This window comes from Apodemus sylvaticus, chromosome 1, assembly GCF_947179515.1.
Source record: "Apodemus sylvaticus chromosome 1, mApoSyl1.1, whole genome shotgun sequence".
NCBI lineage: Eukaryota > Metazoa > Chordata > Mammalia > Rodentia > Muridae > Apodemus > Apodemus sylvaticus.
In genome coordinates, this window is record NC_067472.1 from 210,391,004 (window position 1) to 210,403,336 (window position 12,333).

General features: G+C 39.3%; 1 pseudogene; it reads left to right on the forward strand.

The window, feature by feature from the left end:
- Window positions 1-12,333, forward strand: part of LOC127676347 (ubiquitin-conjugating enzyme E2 G1-like) — a 1,073,095-nt pseudogene that overhangs the window by 40,666 nt on the left and 1,020,096 nt on the right.

A 12,333-nucleotide genomic window follows, 5' to 3' on the forward strand; every position in this document is an offset into this window, starting at 1 on the left:
AAACACTCAAGATTTCCAACATAAATCGTGTCTGAAGTGTTCATCAGAATCAGTGCTGGATACAAGGAGATCTTGCTGGGACAGTCTCAAGTATTGCTCCATCACAAGGGATAACTGCTCTGCTTTACCTGGCCAAAACATCATCTCCGGCTAGTGATTAGGCTACACTCCAGCGTTAACCCAGGGCAAACTGTATGCAGCTCTACAGCACTGGGGTAAGTAAGAGGAAGGAAAGTGAAAAGATTTGCTTAAAGTTTAAGTGTGTTTTAATTAATCATGAAAAAAACAAATACAGCTACGATGGAAGGAAACAGTAGGGACATTTTTACCTTTTCCTTTAATGCATTTTAGATATGCCCATTAATTCTTTCAGAATATTACTCTATCATATTAGAAATAAGAACCTAAGATTCTACAGATCTGTCTTTGAGTTGATACATGAGATGTAGGATAATTCTGTCTTACTTAAAAGATAAGTGTTCCTCCATCAAATCTGTGAACCAGTAACAATTCAGTTGATAGAAAGACGTCTTTCAAAGTAAGAGCCAGATACAATGCTGATAGTACAAATCTTGATGCTGGATACACAGAGATACTGGGAGTTCAAGTTAAAAGGGATGGTTAAAAACTCCACCTACATATTACTGCTAACCAGAGCATTATGTTACAAGCAAAGTTAACGATTCAGTTACCGCTCATCACCAAGAGTTGAAATGCTTATCCCTGACATGGCTCTAGTATTCAGACTGCTGTGATTTTCACATCTACTATCCAGGCCTCCTGCAGCAATACCCTTACACAGGCCTTCATTATATAAACTATTTACTGCTGTTAGTCTTGCCCATTGTTGCTAGACAGCTTTTATTTAAACATCAGGTTTGTTAATGCTTCCATTTTCCTCAAGCATTGTGTAGGATGCTGTGGCCCTTAGATGGCTTTCCTACTGCATCTGTTTGCCGTCCTATCTGCTCCACTAGCCATATGACTTTTGGTTTATGTATTCCTTCAGCACAACGCAATGCTTCTCTCCTCTGCATCCTCATCTCTGCCCTCGGAAGACTTCATCCTAAGCTTCTAAATTCTTTTTGTCTTTTGTTTTGTTGTGACAGAGAGCCGTAACCTAGGCCTGCATGTATGCTAGTTAGTGAGGACCCTACTTCTTAGCTACACTTCTGCATAAAAGTCCATTTTAAATGTCATCTCTTTTCATGAGGAATCTTTGGTACTAATGGACTGGTATTTTCTATAAATCTCCATACTATTTTTTATATTTTGTTGGTTCTTTATGCCAAGGGATCTAGTCAGTTTGCAATGGATGTATGTGCTCTTACTAACCTACATAGGTTAGTTAGCATAGGGCCTGTGATTACCTTGTAAAGACTTGATATCTTATGTCTTCATTTATTAAGGTGAAAGATAAATATTTCTGATTGTTTCAAGGAACACAGTCATTTACACAGTAGTTCTTTAATAAATAATATAATAGTTGTAGTCAGAAGACCAAGCTTTGATTTTTGATTCTAGTATCTACCATATTATTGTGTATCCTTGCTTTGGTTTCTCATCTATAAAATAACAACATATAGTAATATTTCCCTTACAGAATTATTGTGAAGAGGAAATAAATCAATACATTTAATGCATTTATTCTAGCACCCAGCAGACTAAGGCTGTATTACGTAATTCTGGAGCTGTTAGCCACATCTGACTCTTCAGCAGTGAAATGTGGCTGGTCCCAGTTGACATGCTTTTGAGGTGTCAATGCATTAAAGCTTAGAGATATAAAAATAATAATAAATCTCATTTTTATTGATTTTCCATGGGAATAAAATTTTAGATATAGTAAGTTAAATAGAATGTATTAAAATATTGCCTTTTAAAACATTTCATGTGTCTGTGAGATGTGTATATATGTATCTGTATGTGTCCATCCAATTCTTATGTGTAAATATAGGTGCCAGATGCCAGGGCACACATGGAGGTCAGCGGGCAACCTTGTTATCAAATTTTATCTTATGTCTTGTTTGGTCTCTCTTGATTTTCAACTATGGATGCCAGATTTACTGACCCATGGGCTTCTAGAATTTTCCTTTCTTTACTTCCCATCTCCCCATAGGAGTACAGGAATCAGAGACATTGATGCTGTCTGCCCAGTTTTTATATGGATTCTCATACTTCAGACTCAGATCCTCATGCTGTATGGCAAGTGCCTTTACCCACTTAGCCATCTCTCTAGCCCTAAACAGTTTTTTAAAGATATGCTACTAGGAATTTTTTATTGAGATAGCTTTTCTCTCTGTGGCCCTGGCCGTCATGGAACTTTCTCTGTAGATCAGCCTGGAACAGGGTTGACCAGGCTAGCCTTGAACTCAGAACCCGTCTCTGCCTCCTGAGTGCTGGGATTAAAGATGTGTGCCACTATTATCCAGCAGGTACTGCTAGAAGATTTTAACCTATATCTGTGGCTCAATTATTACCTGTTGTATAACAGTAGAACATGCTCTGTTGAATTGTGTTGACATGTTGTTATTTCTGTGTTACATTACTACTGGTGCTAAGGATCTTCGTCCCCCCTCCTTTACCTTTTTCTCCTATAGCTGCTGACTTTAGCAATTCTGATTGGAGGATTAGGGAAGAATGTTAGCATGGTGAGATGATTCAAATGTGGGGTGTAAGGAGTGGGCAGTCCGACCTCAAGTGAGGCAAGACTAGTGTAGTCTCACTTCAGAGCCATGTGCTCAAAATCCATGACTTTATCTTTCCGACTTTGGAGGCTGAGACTTGTGCCTCCACTGCTATCAGTACTTTTTCCTTAGTATAGGGAGTGAGCTGAATTTGGTTATAAAAATCGGACATCCATTTATAATAATGAAAATGAAAGCTTGTTAAAATAGAGATTAAAAAGGATCTCTTTGATTCAGAAGATCCTAAATTATGAGTGAAGGGAGTTAATTGAAAGATAATAACTTTTAGAAAAGAGCACGGGAAAAACTTACATGTTTTCCTTTTGCTAATTCTAAATAGTTTTTTAGCTGGGACAACTTCTATTGCCAGACACCAGGGCTTTGCTGAACATGACTGACATATTCTCTGTCGTAGGCATCAGTTATCTGGGATGGATTTGTAAGAGGCAATTGTATAGTCTGGGAGTTGGTTTGTATGCATCTTGGACTTTTCAGTGTAATGCTGTTTTTGGTACTGACTATATCGGTATCCATGCCTCCACTGCCTCATTGACTGGGACTGTCATTCCTAGGGTAATTTACAAGATTTGTTTGAGCATCTCATAACTTGGAGAGTGGATAGACAATAGAATGTGTTAGTCTTTTTGTATTTGTTGGGTTTGTTTTGTTTTGTTTTTGTTTTTGAGATCTTCCCCATAATTGCTTCTGTGGCAGCTCATTCCTTATGCTGAGTCGTTAGATGTGATGAGTAGGGTATGTGTAGACTCAGTAGAAATTACCATCTGTACTGTTGGTGTCCTTTGAGATCATAAGGTACAGTCATTATCTTATCATATCTAAGTCATTTGCCTTATCTACTTGGGTGCCTTAGAACTAGTAGTCAAAAAGTCCTCAATCCTAGTGGATATACGTGGCTTATTTGTCTTGGTAAGTTTGAAACAGAAGAATCATTATAATGTGAAGGTTCCACCCCCTAACATATTCTTTGATTAATTGGCATAATAATAACTTTTCTTAGTTGTATCCAAATAAAAATTCACAAACAATTTTTATTTTTTTATTTGAACATCTGGTCAGTATCTGTTATCTATGGAATGCTGTTTTGTAGTGTGACCTGTTAACCCACGGTGTGAGGTCTACAAAGGAACATCAGAGGTAGTTTAAATATGAACTGCTTTGTTTGCATTGTGTTTCTGGATATCTAATTTCAAACTTGGAAGGTGTAGGAATAATTGTTTATATTAGCTAATACTAGTTTTGGTGGAGGTCAAAATAATTTTTAATAGTAAGATTTTTCTAGATTTTCAGATATTTGAGTTGTGAACTATTAATCACTACATGAAGGAAAATGTTTTTATGACAATCTTAACATGCCTATGTACCTATGCCAATAAAGACATATCAGGCCCCTGGAACTGAGAGAGACAGAGACAGCAACAGCAAGCATGTGTATGTGTGTACATATACGCTGGTCTATTAAATATGTTGTAAATGCATGCTTTTCTGCATTCTTTACCTAATTAGAAAAGGCAAAACATTTTTTACTGCTCTTGTCTGGAGTTATGGCTACCTTCATCTTACTGTGTCAGAGCAACACACAAAATAGTAAATGAAGAGTTGGAGCAATTGGTACTAGAAAACATTGTCCACAGTCCAGTGGTCCGTGTCACCGTTCCTCTGCTTCCAGGATATAGTGCATAATCAGGAGAGGCAAGCCAAGCCAAATCCTCTTAGAACACCTTGTCTGGGGAGGTTACAGGGTCCCCAAGGTTTGTTCCTTCTTGTCACTGTAACACTCTCACCGTGACAAGGAGATCTGGGAAGTCACCTGAGGATGTGATGAAAACCACATTCCTATCACTTTTCTTTCCTCTTCTGAACATTTAATGGATTGGGAATGTGTTTAGTTTTCATACATATATTTAATTACATAGTCTATATATACTCATATATAAAACAAGTCAAAAAATTAAATCATAAAACAGAATAAACAAGTGAAAGAACCTGTATCTGTTTTCATGTGCTTGAGGTTACATGCAAGAATAGTATTTCCTGACTAGTCATCCAAAGCTCTTGCTAGGAAACGGGCTTGCTTTGTGTTTACGAGGGAACGAAATACCAGGATATATTGCTCAATATTTGTTAGCTTTGGCTAGCTTTGTTCTATAAATTAATAGTATATTAAAACTACTTCCTGAGAATATTTCATTTTTTATTTGTTCTTAAGGTTTCCAGAAATTTTCGTTTAAGCTGTATTTTGATTACAACCAGAATTTTTTTTAACAAAAAAAGTAAATAAATTTTGTTTTAATCTGTACAGCTGTAGTTCACTTTGCAGTCATGAGAAATATCTATTTTATTAAGTCCTATGAGGAATATGTGTCACATACATTTAAGAAAAAACTATTTAAGATGAAAAATTCCAAAAATGACTTTCCCCTGGTGTGAAGTAAAACAAAACCCCCAACACATCTCTGTCTGTGGTAATGACATTGAGGTGACAAACTGCAGGCAGGTGAGGTTCCTGGGGGTGATCTCACACCTGCACCATGAGCTTGGGAAACAGCTGGGCTTGGAACTGCCTGCTGGCCTTGCTTTCTGTTTGATGCAAGACCAGCTCTCAGGCTGAGGCCCTTGCATTTATACAGAAGATCCCAGGTCTTTGAAAATAGACAGATGGGACTGTGGTGGGTAGTGTTCCCTGGTTTTATGTAGCTTTTCTTTCAGATGGAGCAATGAAGACACCTTAGTGCTGTCCCTGCCAGGCTCCAAGCCCACATCTCTCACAGCTACCCAGAGTTTGGTCTGCCAGGCAGGTGTGACTCAGGAAGCCATAGACAAGGGTATTCTGGATCTGCAGCCCGTTGCATAGCCGAGTGTGACTTTAGTTAAGGGCACTTAACTGCTGGCCCCTTCCTTTCTTTTTAGCTACCCAACAGAGCTCTGGAGGCAGCAGAGATAGTGGTCTTAGCCATGCATGCTGTAACTCTCCTGCAACTTCTTATGGAATTCTTGTGTATAGTTCTTTTACATGCTTCTCCAAAGAAAAGAGGCATATGTACTTGTTAAGGTACAGGAGATTTCTGTGTGAAAGCTGCACCCATCAGTTAAGGCTTCTCAAGATTCAAGAAACCATCAGGCCCACAGATCCTTCAGTTAGTGTTCCTTTAGGTCCATAGGCTTCCCTCTCTGCTGGCTAGGGAACTGTTTTTTTTTTCCCCTCCTGCACTAGTGTGATTGTGGGAAATTTGCTGAGCCTCCATACATCGACTCCCAGGAACCCTGAGAAGAAATTACATTGTCTTCTTACATTTCTGTTTTTGTTTTTTAGAGACAGGTTTCTCTGTGTAGTCTTAGCTCACACTCACTCTGTAGACCAGGTTGGCCTTGAACTCATAGACTGACCCCCTCTGCCTCAAAAGTGCTGGGATCAAAGGCTCCTGCCTCTACCCCCACCAGCGCCCAGTTCTTCTTGCTTTCTTGAGGGTAGTCTGCTGCCTCTGTTCTCTCACACACTGATGTTTTCCTTTGAAGCCAGGAACCCAGAACAGAGTGTCCAGGACCAGCCTGAAGGTAGGTTTAGTTTGCCCTGACAGTGTTTTAAAGCTGTGTGAGGAGTTGGGGTGTAGCTCAGCAGAGGGCTTGCTTTGTGTGCACAAGGCTGAGTTCTTTCCACACTGAGGAGATAAAACCTTGAGCCTTTAAACTTGGGGGAGACTTTGTATGATAGCCCAGAGTTCTGGTTTCACTTTGCATTATCCACTCCCATGGACCTGTAGGTAGGAAAGCTCTATGATAGCTTTTTCCTTGAATTACTGTTTTGTTTTGTGTTTTACCTTTTTAATACACAGACACACACACAGACACACAGACACACACACACACACACACACACACACACACACACACACACGCACGCACTCATGCACGCATGCACTTAGTATATGTAGGTTTTTGGTTACAATAATTTTTCCAACGAACACTTGATTAATTGTATTTATTCTATTTAGTTAAAACATTATTGCTCCAAAAACATTCAAGTAGACCTGTAGGCTCCTTCTGTTGGCTAACAGACAATTCTGCCAGGCTCCAGCCAACTGCTACCTAGGTTTGAGCCAACATGGAGTATAAGAACTGCTCAGCTACACCAGCGTGTGTGTGTGTGTGTGTGTGTGTGTGTGTGTGTGTGTGTGCGCTCTCTCTCTCTCCCTCTCTCTCTCTCTCTCTCTCTCTCTCTCTCTCTCTCTCTCACACACACACACACAGACATACACACACACACACTCTCTCTCTCTCCATCTCCTATTCTCCTTCATTCTCTCTCTCCTCCACTTGTTGCCAGCTGGCCTCTTCTTCTCTTCCTCCCTCCTCTCTTTCTGTCTCTGTTGTCCTTTATTCACTACCTCTGTCCCTTTTCCTGGTCCCCTTCCCTTCCCCCAGTAAACTTCCTTTTGTACTAGGCCTGTCACTGGTGGTGGCTCCTCCGGGGAACCCCTTGGCTGACATGCTGAGGCTGAGGTGTTCTCTCCTTCTAAATGTGCATTGCTTTGTAAAGCCTAACCTTCAGCAGCAGTTCTGGCTCCAGGTATTCAGACCTTGTCCTTTACAGGAAACAGCAGGGCCTGTAGGCCTGTAGGCCACTCCCTCTGAAGCCCCTGCTAAGATTGGTTGTTAAGCCAAGGGCTGGATGATTAGAATCTTTTGGTTTTATAAGGCTCAAGACAATGGCAGAGTAAATGCTACTTTTACCAGTTTGCTATTCTACCTGCCAAGGATAAAAACAGGGAAAGTTTGCTTCAGAAGCATGCCTGGGTGAGTTGCGTGACAGTAGGTCCTAATGGGCAGGTATCAGGGATACTCAGTACTCCACAGATCTTTTTATAAAGAGAGCAAATCAAGGTTTTGACCTTGCTTTGTTTTATGGGCTTTATGTTTGCATTATGGCTTTGTAAGTACTGCCATTAACTGAGATGGGTCAGTAGGCAGGGGTGGAAAAAGGCTGGAGAGATTTTTCAGTCAGTTTCTCTACCTTTGTGTTTTTTTTTGTTCCAAAGGAGGGGCCTAGAAACCTCTTCATTAGTACTATCAAGGATCATGACCATCTGAGTATTAATTAGGAAAGATAAACTATATCTTATAGGACTAAACAATACCCTGCTGTTTGGACATCCTTTCACGATACCAAGAAAAATAGAAAGAACTGAGTTTTGATTTAGAAGATTCAACTCCTTGACTTCACATATCGCCTTTTTTCCGGTACCAGCTTGCATAAATTCTTATGCAACAGGCCTTGACTTCTATGACAATAAATAGCTATGATGAAAATATCCCCCCACCCTACCTGTGTCATTGATTTTTGAGGGTTCTATGATACTACAGATATACACACATATATATAAGGAAATGTGAGATAATATATCTCTGATGTAAGCTGCTGTTTTATCAATGAAACAGAATTGTATCACAGCTACCTTGGGGGGCTTCAGGTCTGCTGTTGTTTGTCTTTTGAATCCATGTGGGGATTATAGGGGTTTTTTTGATGATCCTTTTTTGTGGATATGGATAATAATTGAAGTTACTACAACACATTGGGTTTGGGTCCTAGAAACTTCTAAACTTGTGGAGTTTTAGGAAAGGATTCCACATGTACATTAGTGTAACCTAGTAAAATCTCGTGCTACAGTAATAGTATGGGGGCATTTAACTGCTTAGGTTCATGGCACTGGCAAAAGCAGAGAATGTTTCTGTTTCCGCTCAGGGTTCTCCAGCAGTATTAATGCCTCTGGAGTTTTGTAGTTGCGACCTTTTTTTAATGAGAAGGAATTTATAATCAATGTTTTCAGGTCTACTGTATCTGTTGAGGGATTACACACTGGAGACCACTCTAAAGGTCAGTAAAGAAGGTGCAACAGAGGCTTATGTGTGTTTCAGATCTCAGTGTCAGCAACCTTTCCTGACAGGTAAGCCCTGTAATGAGAAGCTTGGATAGAAGTATATACTTGTTCTAAGGAAGAGCGCTGACACCTAGGCCATTTAAACCTCAACCAGAAGAACGTCTAACAGGAGCAAAATCTGGTTTCCTTGAAGTCACTTGGTAATCAGTCTGTGAATGGGCTTGTGACATGTGGCAAAGCTAAGCCCTTCCCACTGTATGGCTGGTGGGAGCAAGAAGAAGTAGGGGCCTTGCTTGGGGACATTCATATGCATTATTGTCGGAGTTTTGGGGCAGGAAAAGCAGATTTGATTTCTTGTCCCAGTCACCAACTTGCTGGACCTGCAAGTCAACAACTTGCAGGTTGTTCTAAATGTCTCTGAGCCTCTTGGCAATCAGACCTTATAATGTGTTTTATGCTGCATTAAGCTCCTCTCCTCCCCTCCTCTCCCCTTTCTTCCCCTTCCCTCCCCTCCCTTCCCCTCCCTTCTCCTCTCCTCTCCTCTCCTCTCCTCTCCTCTCCTCTCCTCTCTGCTCCTCTGTCTCTTTGTCTCTGTCTCTATTTGTCTCTGTTTCTGTCTTTGTCTTTCTCTGTCCCTCTCCTTCTCCTTCCCCCCTCCCCTCTCTCTCACATACACACACAGGCATACACATGTATTTGTGTGTGTGTGTGTGTGTGTGTGTGTGTGTGTACCCTCAAGGGTCTAGCTCCAGTCCTAAACTGACTGTTTGAAGTAACCCTTTCTAATAGGATTCTGGGTTCTGCTGTTTGTCAAATAATTTGTTATGAAGTCAAAATTGCAGTTTAAAAAAAGTTGGGTAATGGGCCTTACAAAAGAAAATTTCCCATAAGTATAATCCCTTCTTAGTCTATATTTATTATGCTTGTATATAAAAATTTTAAAGTTGATATAGAAATATGTCTTAACTACAATTATGAAAATAGATGTTGAAACTTTCGTAAATCAAATAGGAGACACACACACATACATACCCATACACACACCCTTTTTTCTTATATAACCCGTATAGTCTATCTACTTTTTGCCAAGGTTCTATGCTATGTATTAGTTTTTGTTTTACAAACCAATGACAGTAAAGTGATGTGGATCTCAGAAAGCTTTTTGTCTGACTGTCCCATGTGTAGCTACGGCCAGTGTTTGCCCGTGCTATGGCCTGTGTTTTAGAGTGTGTTGAATCTTCGGAGTTTATTCTCATTCTAGGAAAGAATTGCAGAGATGTCATTCTAGGCAGAAACAAAACTTGTAGGCCTCAGAAATCTTCTTAAGTGGGATTTGTTCTGGTGCTGGGGGCTGAAGTGAGGACCTCAGCATGTGGTAGGCAAACCTTCTTCCATTGAGTTACATCCCCAAATCATCACTAGTGTTTTTACGTTTAGATAACAATAACTTTTCACATTGCTCCATGAATTACTTATTAGACTTTATAATCCTCGGGTTTGGGTAGACAGCTTAGAAGCAGATGTAAGGAGGAATTCAGTCTTTCTTCCTCTTTGTTCTCATCCTCCAATCAATGGCTTGGACTTTTGCAAGTCTTCCATCCCAGAGAACATTCCCCTCTTAGCTGTCTCCTCTCTCCCCCCTCCTTATTTCCTTTCTTCATTCCACTATATCTTCTTCCTCAATAACATTTACATCCTTGTTAATTACATGCAATCAAAATTGATGCATACGGTAAAGGAGGCTACATTTTGTGTATCGAGGCAACAGTGGCAGCCCTCATGTATGGAACAAATAGATGCGCATCCCTTGGTGATGATCATGGGGAGATTAGAAGAATTGGATAAAACTTGTTAGCTTTTGCCTTATAAACCCTGTTTTCATGGAAGAGGATGCTATCTTGTGCTCTGTTACTTAAAATAACTGTGTAGATAAGATTTAATGCTTTTACCATCATTCTTCTAATCCATTCTTGTCAGAAAGAGATCTGTAGTGCTGATATTGTCTTTTTATTGTCTCAGAAATGGTAATTTGTCAAGTGGTTTCATATAAAAAGGATGCTAAAACTTAAGAACATACTCGTAAGCCGGAAACATATAATTTGACTAATGGAGATTGCTAGTCATAGATAATAATCAAGATATTAGTAACTCAAGGCCAGTGTAAAGCTGTTTAACATTACTAACTTAACTAAAGTGAAGAGAAAAGACTGTTCCTTAGAGGTAATTTCATAGAATACCAGTTATATAAAGTTAGAGAGACAGCACGGAGACCCAATAATCTAAGAGGAGTGTCTATTCTTGATTTAAGCCATGGATGATTGTGGTTCCTATTCTTCATATATGCCAAACCAACTATTGATCAGTATGTAGAGATAATTTTACAATTTAGAACTTGTTCTGAAAATTTTGTTTAAACTCTTTCTTGCATTGTCTCCTAGGCACATCTTTATAGTAGTTTCTCTCTCTTTGCAGTGAAGTATCTGGTTATCACCCCTGGTGAAGCTTTGGCCGTGGCAGTTTTTAAAAGTTGGTTCAGTGGTTTTGTTGTTGTTGTTGTTGTTGTTTTGGTTTTTTTGTTCTTTTTCTCATTAATCAACATTCCTACCTTTAACTACAGTAGGGTCTATGGCAACCACCCTCTTTTGTTCTTATATTACTTTTTTCTTATGAACGATTTCAAGTTAGCATCTTGATATATCAGAGTGTCTGAATATCAGACTATTTCCACTCAACTTAACTTTTCAAGAAGTTAAATGTTTTACTTTTAATCCTTTTTTCCTGAATTCTAAGCAGAATTCAGAAATATCACTATGTTTATGTAAGTATATGCAGCCTAAGTGACATATGTAATTACTTGAATTTGTCTCTGTGAAGCTTCATGTAGTTTATTATGAAATGGTTTTGAATAAAAAATAGAGATGTTTAACTATAGCCTTATAGAAATTTAATTGTGTTTATGTAACTCTTGTGGATCTTTTTTTAAAATATATTTTTATTTTCTATGTTTACATTCCAAAAGCTTTCCCCTTTCCCAGCCCCCCACCCCATATGTCCCATAAGTCCTCTTTTCTCCATCCATTCTCCTATCTTTCCCCCTCCCCTTTCTCTATCCTGGTACTCCCCTACAATACTGGATCAAGCCTTTTCAGGATCAGGGCCCTCTTCTTCCTTCTTCATGGGAATCATTTGATATGCTAATTGTATCTTCAGTATTCAGAGCTTCAGGGCTAATTAATATCCACTTATCAATGACTGCATTCCATGTCTATTCTTTTGTGATTGTGATTCTTTTGTGATCCTCGCTTAGGATGATATTTTCTAGTTCCAACCATTTGCCTAAAAAAAAATCATGATTTCGTTGTTTTTAATTGCTGAATAGTATTCCATTGTGTATATATACTACATTTTCTGTATCCATTCCTCCATTGAGGGATATCTGGGTTCTTTCCAGCTTCTGGCTACTATAAATAAGGCTGCTATGAACATAATGGAGGGCTAATATCCAATATATACAAAGAACTCAAGAAGCTAGACCCCAGGGAACCAAATAGCCCTATTAAAAATGGGGTACAAATCTAAACAAAGAATTTTCACTTGAAGAAATTCAGATGGCCGAGAAGCACCTTAAGAAATGCTCAACATCATTAGTCATTAGGGAAATGCAAATCAAAACAACCCTGAGATTTCACCTCACACCAGTCAGAATGGCTAAGGTTAAAAACTCAGGAGACAGCAGGTGTTGGCGAGGATGTGGA